This window comes from Cygnus olor, chromosome 2 (assembly GCF_009769625.2).
Source record: "Cygnus olor isolate bCygOlo1 chromosome 2, bCygOlo1.pri.v2, whole genome shotgun sequence".
In the NCBI taxonomy this organism is placed as follows: Eukaryota; Metazoa; Chordata; class Aves; order Anseriformes; family Anatidae; genus Cygnus; species Cygnus olor.
Genome location: NC_049170.1, coordinates 157,684,656 through 157,695,465, shown reverse-complemented (window position 1 = coordinate 157,695,465; position 10,810 = coordinate 157,684,656). Strand labels below are relative to the sequence as shown.

Below are 10,810 nucleotides of genomic sequence, written 5' to 3'. Positions count from 1 at the left end.
CCTGTGCAAAGCATGAGAGGTATGAGATCAGACAGGGCTGTTCAGGGCTTTGAACAGTCATATGCTGAAAATCTCCAACAATGGAGACTGCAACCTGTTTGAGCAACCTGTTCCTCTGTTTGTCCTCATTGTGGGGAAAAAAAGAAAAAAGGGAAAAAAAAAAATTTATTCTTATATCTATATATTTTTATTATTATTATTTTAAAATCTAGGAGCACTCGGCTTTGTACTATAATAATGCTTCAAATAAGATACTACAGCTTAACTAGTTTCTGAATGTTAGTTGAGTCTAGATAAATGATGGAGAGTGCTCCTTGTTCCTTGTAAAAAGTGTGGTGACTTGCTGTATATTGTTTCTCCATCACTGAGATCCAAATTAATGTGTTTCACTTTCAATTTGCTGGATGCTAAGAATGTGCATGTGGTCAGTTACTGCAGCTAAGCTGACAACTGCTGACTTTATAAACCTTCATAACTGTGCCGTATCTGGGTCAAACAAAATTATACATGAATTACTTGTAATGTGAGCAGTTATGTAGATATGTAACTTTCCTGGATCTTCTTTGCAATGGAACTTCTGCCTAGTTCACCATCTATTCCAACCACTTGCTCTCCATGATGTACAAACGGATACCTCAGACAAAGGTGTTCTTTTTTTTTTTTTTTTTCCTTGATTGGTAGATCAAATCTTTTGCAATAGAGAAGAGGGTGGTGGTAAATAGATAGCAACTAATAAACACTATACTGTCTTAATCCTATGTGAGTTTGCCATTCTTGTGAAGCCTGCATACACGAGACATCAAATTAGTATCCCAACTTATTCAGCAAAATGCTTAAATGTGTGCTTATCTTTTTGCTCAAGCCCCCCAGCTTGCAAGCAAATGTTTATATCCTCCAAAGACCAGGGCCAGAATAGCAAAGACTCTTTTGTTACTTCTTTTCAAGGAGAGAAATTTTACCCTGGATAGCCCATACTGGTGGTATGCAACATGAGTTTTTGAGGTGAGAATCTACACACCACATATATACTTCATACTTCAGTATGTATTATTGTCTCTTTATGGCAATTTAAAATATTTAGAACCCAGAGTCCAACTTAGAAAGTATTGAAAAAAATAACGAGGTTAAAGAAATATCAGTATGAGAGTTACCTGATATATATATATATATATATGACATGCACTATAATAAGTTTTTAATTTTGCACTCTCAAGTGTAAAACATTTATCCAAGCAAATTGACTATAATAAAAATTCAAAAGCGGTGTCATGCAAAATATCAGTGGACATTTTCAGCTTTCAGAGCCCAGAGGCAAGTTCATGTTATTTTCATACAAGCAGAGAACTCAGCATTTAGGCTGCCTGCCTGCTCTGAACTATGAGATAATGGCCATGCCACCAGGCAGGCTATGGACTACTGTGACTTCATGGCCTGATCTGGTATAGAAAATCCTATGTTCCAGACATTTGACTGTTACATTTGAAAATACGATACATGCTCCTTGAAACTCAGGAATTAGGAAGTGCACCAGAAGCTGGAATATATTAAAAGAAGATTAAGTCAATGGGAAATTTTAACAATTCAACGCACATCTTAAAAAGTGGACTTCTGTCCTCGCAATTCTTATGCGGCAAAAGAGCTGTCACAGGACCTACATCCTCTGTTCACAGCTACAAATAATTTGCTTACTATAGAGGAAGAAGTGTGGAAGAAGTGAGGACACTTTCCCTCTCTAAAAGCTTGATTGTAATGCTAAGAGACAAATATAGAGTTAAACTGATCTTTCCCTTTCTCTTGTGCTCTGCAATCATGAAAAGAGGTTCCCCAAGCTAGTTAACTCTTACGCAGGGTTCTGTCTCTGCTCCCCCACTCAACTCCATCTGAAAACTAAAGCTGCTTTAGTGGGTATCTAATTGTATGATGACACATCCAAGCACTTGCAATTGCTGCAGAAAGCAAGTGAAGCTCATTTTGGCATTGTATGGCTGTCACATTTTCCTTAGAGAGGATTGAAGGTATGTTCTCAACCTTAAGTCTCTGATTCTCTAGAATTCACTGGAGATATGAAGATTTTAATCAGCCTAAAATCTACCTCCATGGAAAAGTCTGGCTCATGATGGGTATTGCACTTATAAATCATTCCTGGGGCTTTGCACGCATTGAATTTTAGCATATGTCAGAATTACAGAATCACAGAAGGGTTGAGGTTGGAAGGGACCTCTGGGTCCGTCTGGTCCAGCCCCTGCTCAAGCAGGGCCACCTCCAGCAGGGTTCCCAGGACCACGTCCTCGTGACTTTTGAAGGTCTCCAAGGAGGAGACACCACAACCTCTCTGGCGACCTGTCCCAGTGCTCAGTCACCTGGACAGCACAGAAATGCTTCCTGATGTGTAGACAGAACCTCCTGTGCTCTAGAATAACTTCTACATCACTGTCAGCCAGAAATTTAGACTAACAAGCAAAGCAGAATGAGACACCATGTTCTGCAGACTCTGTTCTACTTTCTGCAAATCAACATGAAATACAAGTCCTCCATCTTGATTGAATGACAACCAAATTTACTGTGCCTTTAGTACTTTCCCAGAATACCTGAGTGTTACCAACAGCAGCAGTGTGGTGGCAACACGAACAAACTCCACTGCTCCTTCCCAGAAAAACTACAATCCAGTTGTGCTGAATGGTATACAATCTTCAGAAATTAAATACACCCACATAAACATAGTTAAGTGCAATAAACAATTTTACTATCATTAAAATTCTGGAAATTGGGTCACACAATTCCAAAGGCACTTTGCTGAATTCATTTATAAATTCCTTGAATGGGTTAGAGACAACCCCTCCCCTGAGGACCTGTCTGATACTTAATAGCTAGGCCCACTTTTCTATTAACTGAGAGCTTCAGGTTGAACATTTCCTACTTCTCTAATTTTCCTAATATTCTCATTTTTTCCTGCTTACCAGGTCTGCACAGATCTGTCTTATTTCACCTTTCACCTTATTTCCCATCTTATTCCACCTTTGCCTCTCCCTCTGATATAAGGGATATAACCCTTCCCTCTGATATAGGCTCTGGCTTTGAATCGCTGATTATTTGTGAACACCTTTAACATCTGGGGTTTGTTCCTGTCAAGAACTATCCTGAGGGCTTGGACGGTGAAAGGAAACAGTGAAACAAAAATACATGAAAGTAGCCATGACATACAGGAAAAAAGCCCACAGATTAATCAGAACTTTCCTGTTGGGAAATTTAATCCATTTAAACCTTTATTTTCTGATGGCTGAAAGAATAAAAAAGAAGCCACTTTGATCAAAGTTTTGTGTGTCTCTTGTCATTTACAATAAAACTTCACATTACTTTCTGAAGAGATCACAACTGACACAAAGGATTGGTTTGGTCTTGGATTTAAAATTTTGTAAAATGGTATGTGTGCAATGTACGTAATGAAATGCTATGCACCCCAAGAGCGCACCAAAGTGTCATTATATTCTGCACAAAAGTTTCTGGGCAAATACTGTCCTAAAGTTGCTTCAAAAGCTAATGAAAGCAATTTCAAATTAAAAAAAAAAAAAAAAAAAAAAAAAGTTAAAAAAAAAGTGTGAGATTAAAAAGAACAACAGAAGAGCACTGATGAAAATAATTTGAAAGGAATTACAGAAAAGCAGATTCAGGACCCTCAATCTCTACAGCTACGAGGTTTGTTTTAAGATTGTTTAGAGACATGGAATGAAAAATTAAGGTACACACTTTTTAGATCTTTCTAAAAATTATTAGTCAACATTTTTCTCTCCTAGAACTGTGCTTTCTCTCCTAGAACTCTGCTTTCTCTCCTAGAACTGTGTACAGTTTTCAAAGCCGTAAGGAGAACTGATAATACAGGTAGAGGGATAAGAAAAATATTTGTAATAATACTCCATAAACCCTCTGTAAAATGTTTCCAAAAATAAGGTAGGCATCCAAGCAGCAACTCCAAATGGAAAGATTGTAATGTGACTTTTTACCACCACTTCATCCTCCATGGAGGAGTTAGGAGGGTGTTCACTTCAAAGATGGATGGTAAACTTGAGGGAGCTTTTCAGTTCCCCTCCTCTCATGCATAATATTATTTGTTTCTTATTAGAAGAATAGGAGCAGGCTAAAAAAGAGCTATAGCTGTGCAGTACCAGGCTCCCAATCTTAAAAAAAAAGCTATGAAAACATCTGTAAACACTGCCTCAGACTGTCTCCTGGGATCAACAGATCTTATTATGAATAATTTTCATATGCATAGCTGAGATGACATTATCATCTTTTCCTTTTCCACATGGCTATGAGAGCCTGGAGGGTCTGTTCATCTGTTGAAGTCTGTGACTTTCCCTTGGAAAAGCCCTGGCATGTTCCTAGGATAGTCAAGGGACACAAAGTGTCCTAACATTAGAGTAACTCTGGAAACTTTGAGGGAGACCAAGGATATATCCAGACTAACCTCCAGGTACAATCAGCTGCTGATATTTAGGAAATGAGTATAAGAACAGGACCTCTATGTAGAGATCCTTCTCCATCAGTTTTTCTGAGTTCTTTGCAATCATTTTAATAACTTTCAGAGTATTTTTTTTTAATCCAATCATTTTAATAAGCATTTTTGTTTCTTTTTTTCCTATTCCTTTTCCTTTTCCTTTTTTTTCTTTTCCTTTTCCATTTTCTTTTCCTTTTCCTTTTCCTTTTCCCTTTCATTTCCTTTTTCTTTCATACACAAGTGTAGATCAAACCGGAGAGGCTGGACAATCTGTGCTTCAAAATGTGTTATGAAAAAATCCAAACAAAAGGAGAAGTTTGCTGTGTGATATCTGGTCCAGCATGAATGGCCATTTTCTCCATTGCCATGATGGCCATCCATTAATTACTTCCTTGCTCCTACACAAATCAGAGACCACTTAAAGGCAACATAATCTCTATACATTTCCTTGGAGTATTAGAGAAGGTTAAACAGCTCCCTTTCAAATTATTTTCTTTAAAAGTACTATTCCCCAGAAATTTATCCATGCATTCATATTTCAATTAGTTATGTTAATAAAGTCAAAGGTTAATGCTAATAAAGGTTAACAGGTTATAGTTAAATAACATGAATTGAGTTACTATCAAAGGCTCCCAGATTAGTCTTCCTCTTTATTATCAGAATTTAAGCTACAACAATTCTCAGGTGTTAAGCAATTTTGTGCAAGAGGCAAATTAGCCATGTGATTTTGGGGGGCAGGGTGACATTTAGAATTTTTATCATCAATTATGTTCTGCAACCTACTTAATGAGCTCAGGTTGGAAAAAAAATATATTTCTGTCTTGCAATAAGAAATGGATTTAGAGCTAGTGGCAAGCCTAGGGAGCAATAAGTGAGAGCAATGAATAGGAAGGAGATGGACAAAGGGAACAAAACAAAAACAGAAGAAAATAAAAAAAAAAAAGAAGAAAAAAGATGGGGTTTACCTTGCTATTCAGTAGCCCAGTCTATTCCATACTCCCTGTGGGTCATGGCTACTTCTCTCTCTTGCATGGAGAGGGGACCACTGTCCCCTGCTCGCCTGTCATTAAAATCTAATTTTCACTTAGTGTTATTATCATAGAATGGAATCATAGAATGGCTCAGGTTGGAAGGGACCTTAAAGATCACCTAGGTCCAACCCCCCTGCCATGGCAGGGACACCACCCACCAGATCAGGTTGCCCAGTGCCTCAATCAACCTGGCCTTGAACACCTCCAGGGATGGGGCATCCACAGCTACTCTGGGCAGCCTGTGCCAGTGCCTCACCACCCTCTGAGTGAGGGATTTCCTCCTAACATCTAATCTAAATCTTCCCTCTTTTAGTTTAAAACCATTCCCCCTTGTCCTGTCATTATCTGATTGGGCAAGAAGTTGTTCTCTTTCTTTTTTATAAGACCCCTTTAAGTATTGAAAACCTGCAATAATGTCACCCTGGAGCCTTCTCTTCTCCAGGTTGAACATGCCCAGCTCTCTCAGCATTTCTTCAGCACAGGGGGGTACTCCAGCCATCTTCACGACCCTCCTCTGGACCCACGTCCTTCTTGTGCTGGGGGCCTCAGACTTGGATGCAGTACTACAGGTAGGGCCTCACAAGGGCAGAGCAGAAGGGGACAATAACCTCTCTCCCCTGCTGCCCACCCCTCTGGTGATGCAGCCCAGGATGCAGTTGGCCTTCTGGGCTGCAGGCACACACTGCTGGCTCATGTCGAGCCTTTCATCCACTAGAACCCCCAAGTCCTTCTCTCCAGGGCTGCTCTTCATCAGTTCTTCTCCCAGTCTGTACTCCTGTCTGGGATTGCTCCAACCCAGGTGTAGCACCTTGCACTTGGACTTGTTAAACTTCATTAGGTTCATGTGGGCCCACTTCTCCAGCCTGTCCAGGTCCCTTCGGATGGCATCTCTTCTTTCTGTGATTATTTGGAAGTAATACTCATTAGTTCTTTTAAGTGCTCAGGACATAGAACACTGTGGAGTTTTTTTGGCACTGAAACTCTATTCATGGGTGAAAATGCAAATAATCAATTTTCTTAACATTTTGTTCTTAATTTATGAAGCTTCTTACTGTGTTTGGTATAGACCAACAAAAATACAGAGCCTTTGTGACGCTCTTTAAGCACCTATGACCTACATATGACTATGAGCTCCTGTCCCTGGTGCAAACCCTGATCTAGTATTTCTGCTCTGTGAACACCTCTAAGATTAGATATACCTTAGGAAAGGCTGATTTCTGTGGATTCAGATGAGGTCTGGTATATGACTGTCTATGAATGTAATGGGTTAATACTGTCTGGCTGCCAGGCACCCACTAAGCTGCTCTCCCAATCTCACTTGTCAATAAAACAAGGGGAGAAAATAAGACAAAAACACCTGTGGGTTGACATAAGAACAGGGAAGTCACCTACCAACTACCATCACAGGCAAAACAGACTTGACTTGGGGAAGATTAATTTCATTTATTGCTAATTAAAATAGAGTAGGATGGTGAGAAACAAGAACAAAACTAAAAACAACTTCATCCCACCCTGCATTCTTCCCAGGCTCAAATTCACTCCCTTCCTCCAGGCTCTTCTGCCTCCTCCATCCCCTCTGGGGAATGGGGAATTGGGTTTGTGATCAGTTCATAAACCTTTGTCTCTGCCAGTCCTTCCTCAAACTCTCCCCTGCTCCAGTGTTGGGAGGCATTCCTTCAGGAACTTTTCCAACATTGGTGCTTCCCACAAGCTTAGTTCTCTTATTGATCTCTCTCACTGCTGCTGCACAGTGTTCTTTACCCTTTCTTAAATATGTTATCACAGAGGCACCACTAGCATCACTGATGGGCTCAGCTGTGTCCTGCAGCAGGTCCAGCTGGAACTGGCTCTGTCTAACATGGGGTCAGCCCCTTGTCTTTTCTCATGGATGCCACCCATGCAGCCCCTTTCCTGCTACCGCAACATTTCCACCTAAATAGAATACAAAGAAGATAAATATGTCTAGTAAAAAAATAATCTAAACCATGTTTACGAAATGCTGAACTCAAGAACCATTTGTTATGACTCAAGAAATAGATCTTGAATCTATGGATAACCATCTTTGAAATCACAAGTTTAATCTGCAATGGCAGTCAAAATCCCCCACCAATTTAAGCATCAGAAGAAGCAAAGCATGTCCTTTTGTCACTGTATAAAAACTTGGCATTACGTGGTTCCTGCCTAAGCATCTCAGTGGAGTCACTGGTATAGAGAAAGGTAGATAAATGATAAAGGGAATGGAGCCTTATAGGGACAGATGTGATGGAGGATAAGCTGAATGTAACATATCCCACAATGCTAGAGTTGGGAGCACTCAATAACAGAAGGTAAACAATGTAAAAGAAAGTAATTTATTTTATACAATGAGGTGTTAAAATCTTCAGTTCATTGCCACAGAACAGAGGAAGACAGGACCAGAAGTTTAAAATGAAATTAAACAAATTGTTGGACAGCAGGTCCATAAATGGATACTAAAATGATTAGGCAGAGACAGACCCTCTAGCATCCCTAATACATCATTTCTGGGTGCTAAGGGAATACAAGGGGAACGAATAACAAAAAGTAGCCAGTGCTTTTCCTAGATACCAGATCCTATTGCCCCTGTCACAGAGAATATGGGGCTAGACAGACTATTGATCTGAGCCAGCAGCCATTCATATGTGCAGCTACACTGACATTGAATAACTCAGGCACCTGTGGCTGTACCAAAAAAAAAATCTGTAGCCAAAAAAATCTGGGTTGAAATTCCTTCTTGTATGCAACCTCTGTTTACTAAAGAGCTAGAAAGGTAAAAGACTGAGAGTTTAGCCTGTGTCAGGAATGTATAATCACAGGAGGAGACCATGAATATTTTAAGTCATGAGAGGAAAAAGGAAAGGATCAAGTCCCTGATGTGGGACTTTGAGCACACAGAAGAAATTGATCTAGCCAGATACACAGGAAAAAGGAGTAAGGGAAACAGCATCATGCTTTTTCCGTATGACAGTGGAGGACAGGTTGTATCCCTGAGCTAGCTCCAAAAAGTCTTCAATGTTTATGCAGAGCAGCGAAGCATGCACAGAAGCCAATGTGGTTGCATGAGTGTATAGAAACACTTCTGCTGTTATGTAATGCATTAATTAAAATCAGACAGTTTAAGCAGATCTTCCCAATATAGGGGCTTCTACATTGTGCAGTTTTGTTTTTGTTTTTTCCTATCGATGAAGACATAAGTTTTAAAAATATAAGGAAAACAAACAAACAAAATGCAAGTCAATGTAGAGCAGAGCTGTGAAAGGAAGCAAAGACATGAGTGCATGACTCCACCGTTAGAAATATAAGGACGCTTCCACTTCCCACATAGCTGGCCTGGTCTGTACTCTGTTGAGATCTGGTAACAGTAAGAGAATGGCAATCACCTTTCTTTTGCAGTCCCAAGGTTTTCTTTCTTCACTTTCATGTTGTTTTGTGTTTTGTTTTGGTTTTTCCTCCACATAAATTAAAATAAACTTTGTGGAACCAGTAATTTCTCTTTTTCAGTTGGAGTCTATATTTCAACATTATGAGCAAATACAAAGAGTATCTGGCATCTGTATCTAAAAGTGTGGATATATGGCAGTGTATGTCTTTACACCTTTCTGAATAAAACTCAAAATGTGAATGCTTCTCTCCCTTATTTAGGCATTAAATGCCTGTCACAAATCTTGAAATCATGGGCTTTGAAAGTCCAATTTAGGAATGACTTCTTAGTAAAATCTTTTGAATAAATTAGTTTAAACGATGTTGTTCCCATAAACATAGAAGAAAAATTGAGTTTTGGATATGACTGATGATTTCTGAATTATGATTACAGTAGATGAATAAAAGGAGAGTCTACACAACACCTATAACTGCAAGACCAGTCTGTGAGCATGTCAGATGTCAAAGAAAATTCAGTCAGTAGCCAGGAAACTGAGGAGAATCCAGGATGTTTTATGAAGTGGTGCTGGTTTCTCAGTCTTTATCTAGATGATTACGAAAGCCCCTGTGAAACAATGGTGACTCTATCCACCAACTGTAGTTACCTGTGAAATGCAATGAGGACAGAAGTGTTTCTTTGAATGGTCATTTCAGCTGCAGGTATTCATGAGACCTCTGGATGATCAAGAAGTTCACTTGACCCAATAAACACTGCTTTTCAATCAAGGTATTAATCTTTCCTGATATATAGAAATATGTATTAATTTCAGTTGCAAGTGACTTCTGGAGGTCACCGGACCAGTCTTGTATTAAAAGCATGGTGAGGTTCATAGATCAGATATCTCGGGGCCTTATGCAGCTCTGTTTTGAACATCTGCAAGGACAGAGGCATCACAACTTGCTGGGCTTCTGTTTCAATATTTTATCATGTACATTGTAGAGAATTTTTACTCTGTGTCAAACACAAATTTCTCCTGTGATCAGTTAAGTCCATTATCTCCAGTCCTTTCACAGTACAACTCTGGCTCCATCCTCTCTATAATCATCTACTTGATAACTGAAGACAGCCATTAGATCTGCCCACTGTCCTCTTGTCCCCAAGAAAACCAGACTCAGCTCCCTCAGCTCCCCTCTTGCATTCTGCCCTCTGACCATCTCGGTGACTCACTTCTGGAGTCTTTAAGGTTTGCTGATCTTTTTAATTGAGGGGCCAAAAACTAGACACAGTACTCCTGATGAGGCCTCACAAGTGGTGAATAAGAGGACTCATCACTTCCCTGCATCTACTGGCTACCCCTGTGCTAAAAGTGCAGTAGAAGTTATTTGCACCCATCACCACAAGAGTACAGCTTTGAGTCACAACCAGCTCTTTGTCCCTCACAGTACTTCGCAGTTTGGAAGTCCTTCAGATGCTCTACATCAGCATAGAGATAAAAGTCATAGAATCATAGAATATCCCAAGTTGGAAGGGACCCATAAGGATCATCAAGTCCAACTCCTGGCACCGCACAGGTCTGCCCAAAAGTTTAGACCATGTGACTAAGTGCACAGTCCAATCTCTTCTTAAATTCAGACAGGCTTGGTGCAGTGACTACTTCACTGGGGAGCCTGTTCAGTGTGCGACCACCCTCTCGGTGAAGAACCTCTTCCTGATGTCCAGCCTAAACTTCCCCTGCCTCAGCTTAACACTGTTTCCACGGGTCCTGTCACTGGTGATAACGGAGAATAGGTCACCTGCCTCTCCACTCCCCCTCGCGAGGAAGTTGTAGACTGCAATGAGGTCCCCCCTCAGCCTCCTCTTCTCCAGGCCGAACAGGCCAAGTGACCTCAGCTGCTCCTCATACGTCTT

The 10,810-nt window shown here is 40.2% G+C and overlaps 1 long non-coding RNA gene across 1 annotated transcript; it reads right to left on the bottom strand.

The window, feature by feature from the left end:
- Nucleotides 1-821: 821 nt before the first annotated feature.
- On the bottom strand, nucleotides 822-7,012 carry LOC121066409. The gene is made up of 3 exons (XR_005817743.1): nucleotides 6,920-7,012; nucleotides 6,207-6,212; nucleotides 822-832 (listed from the first exon to the last, which is right to left on the bottom strand). It is a non-coding gene; the product is annotated as an uncharacterized LOC121066409 (long non-coding RNA).
- Nucleotides 7,013-10,810: the final 3,798 nt, after the last annotated feature.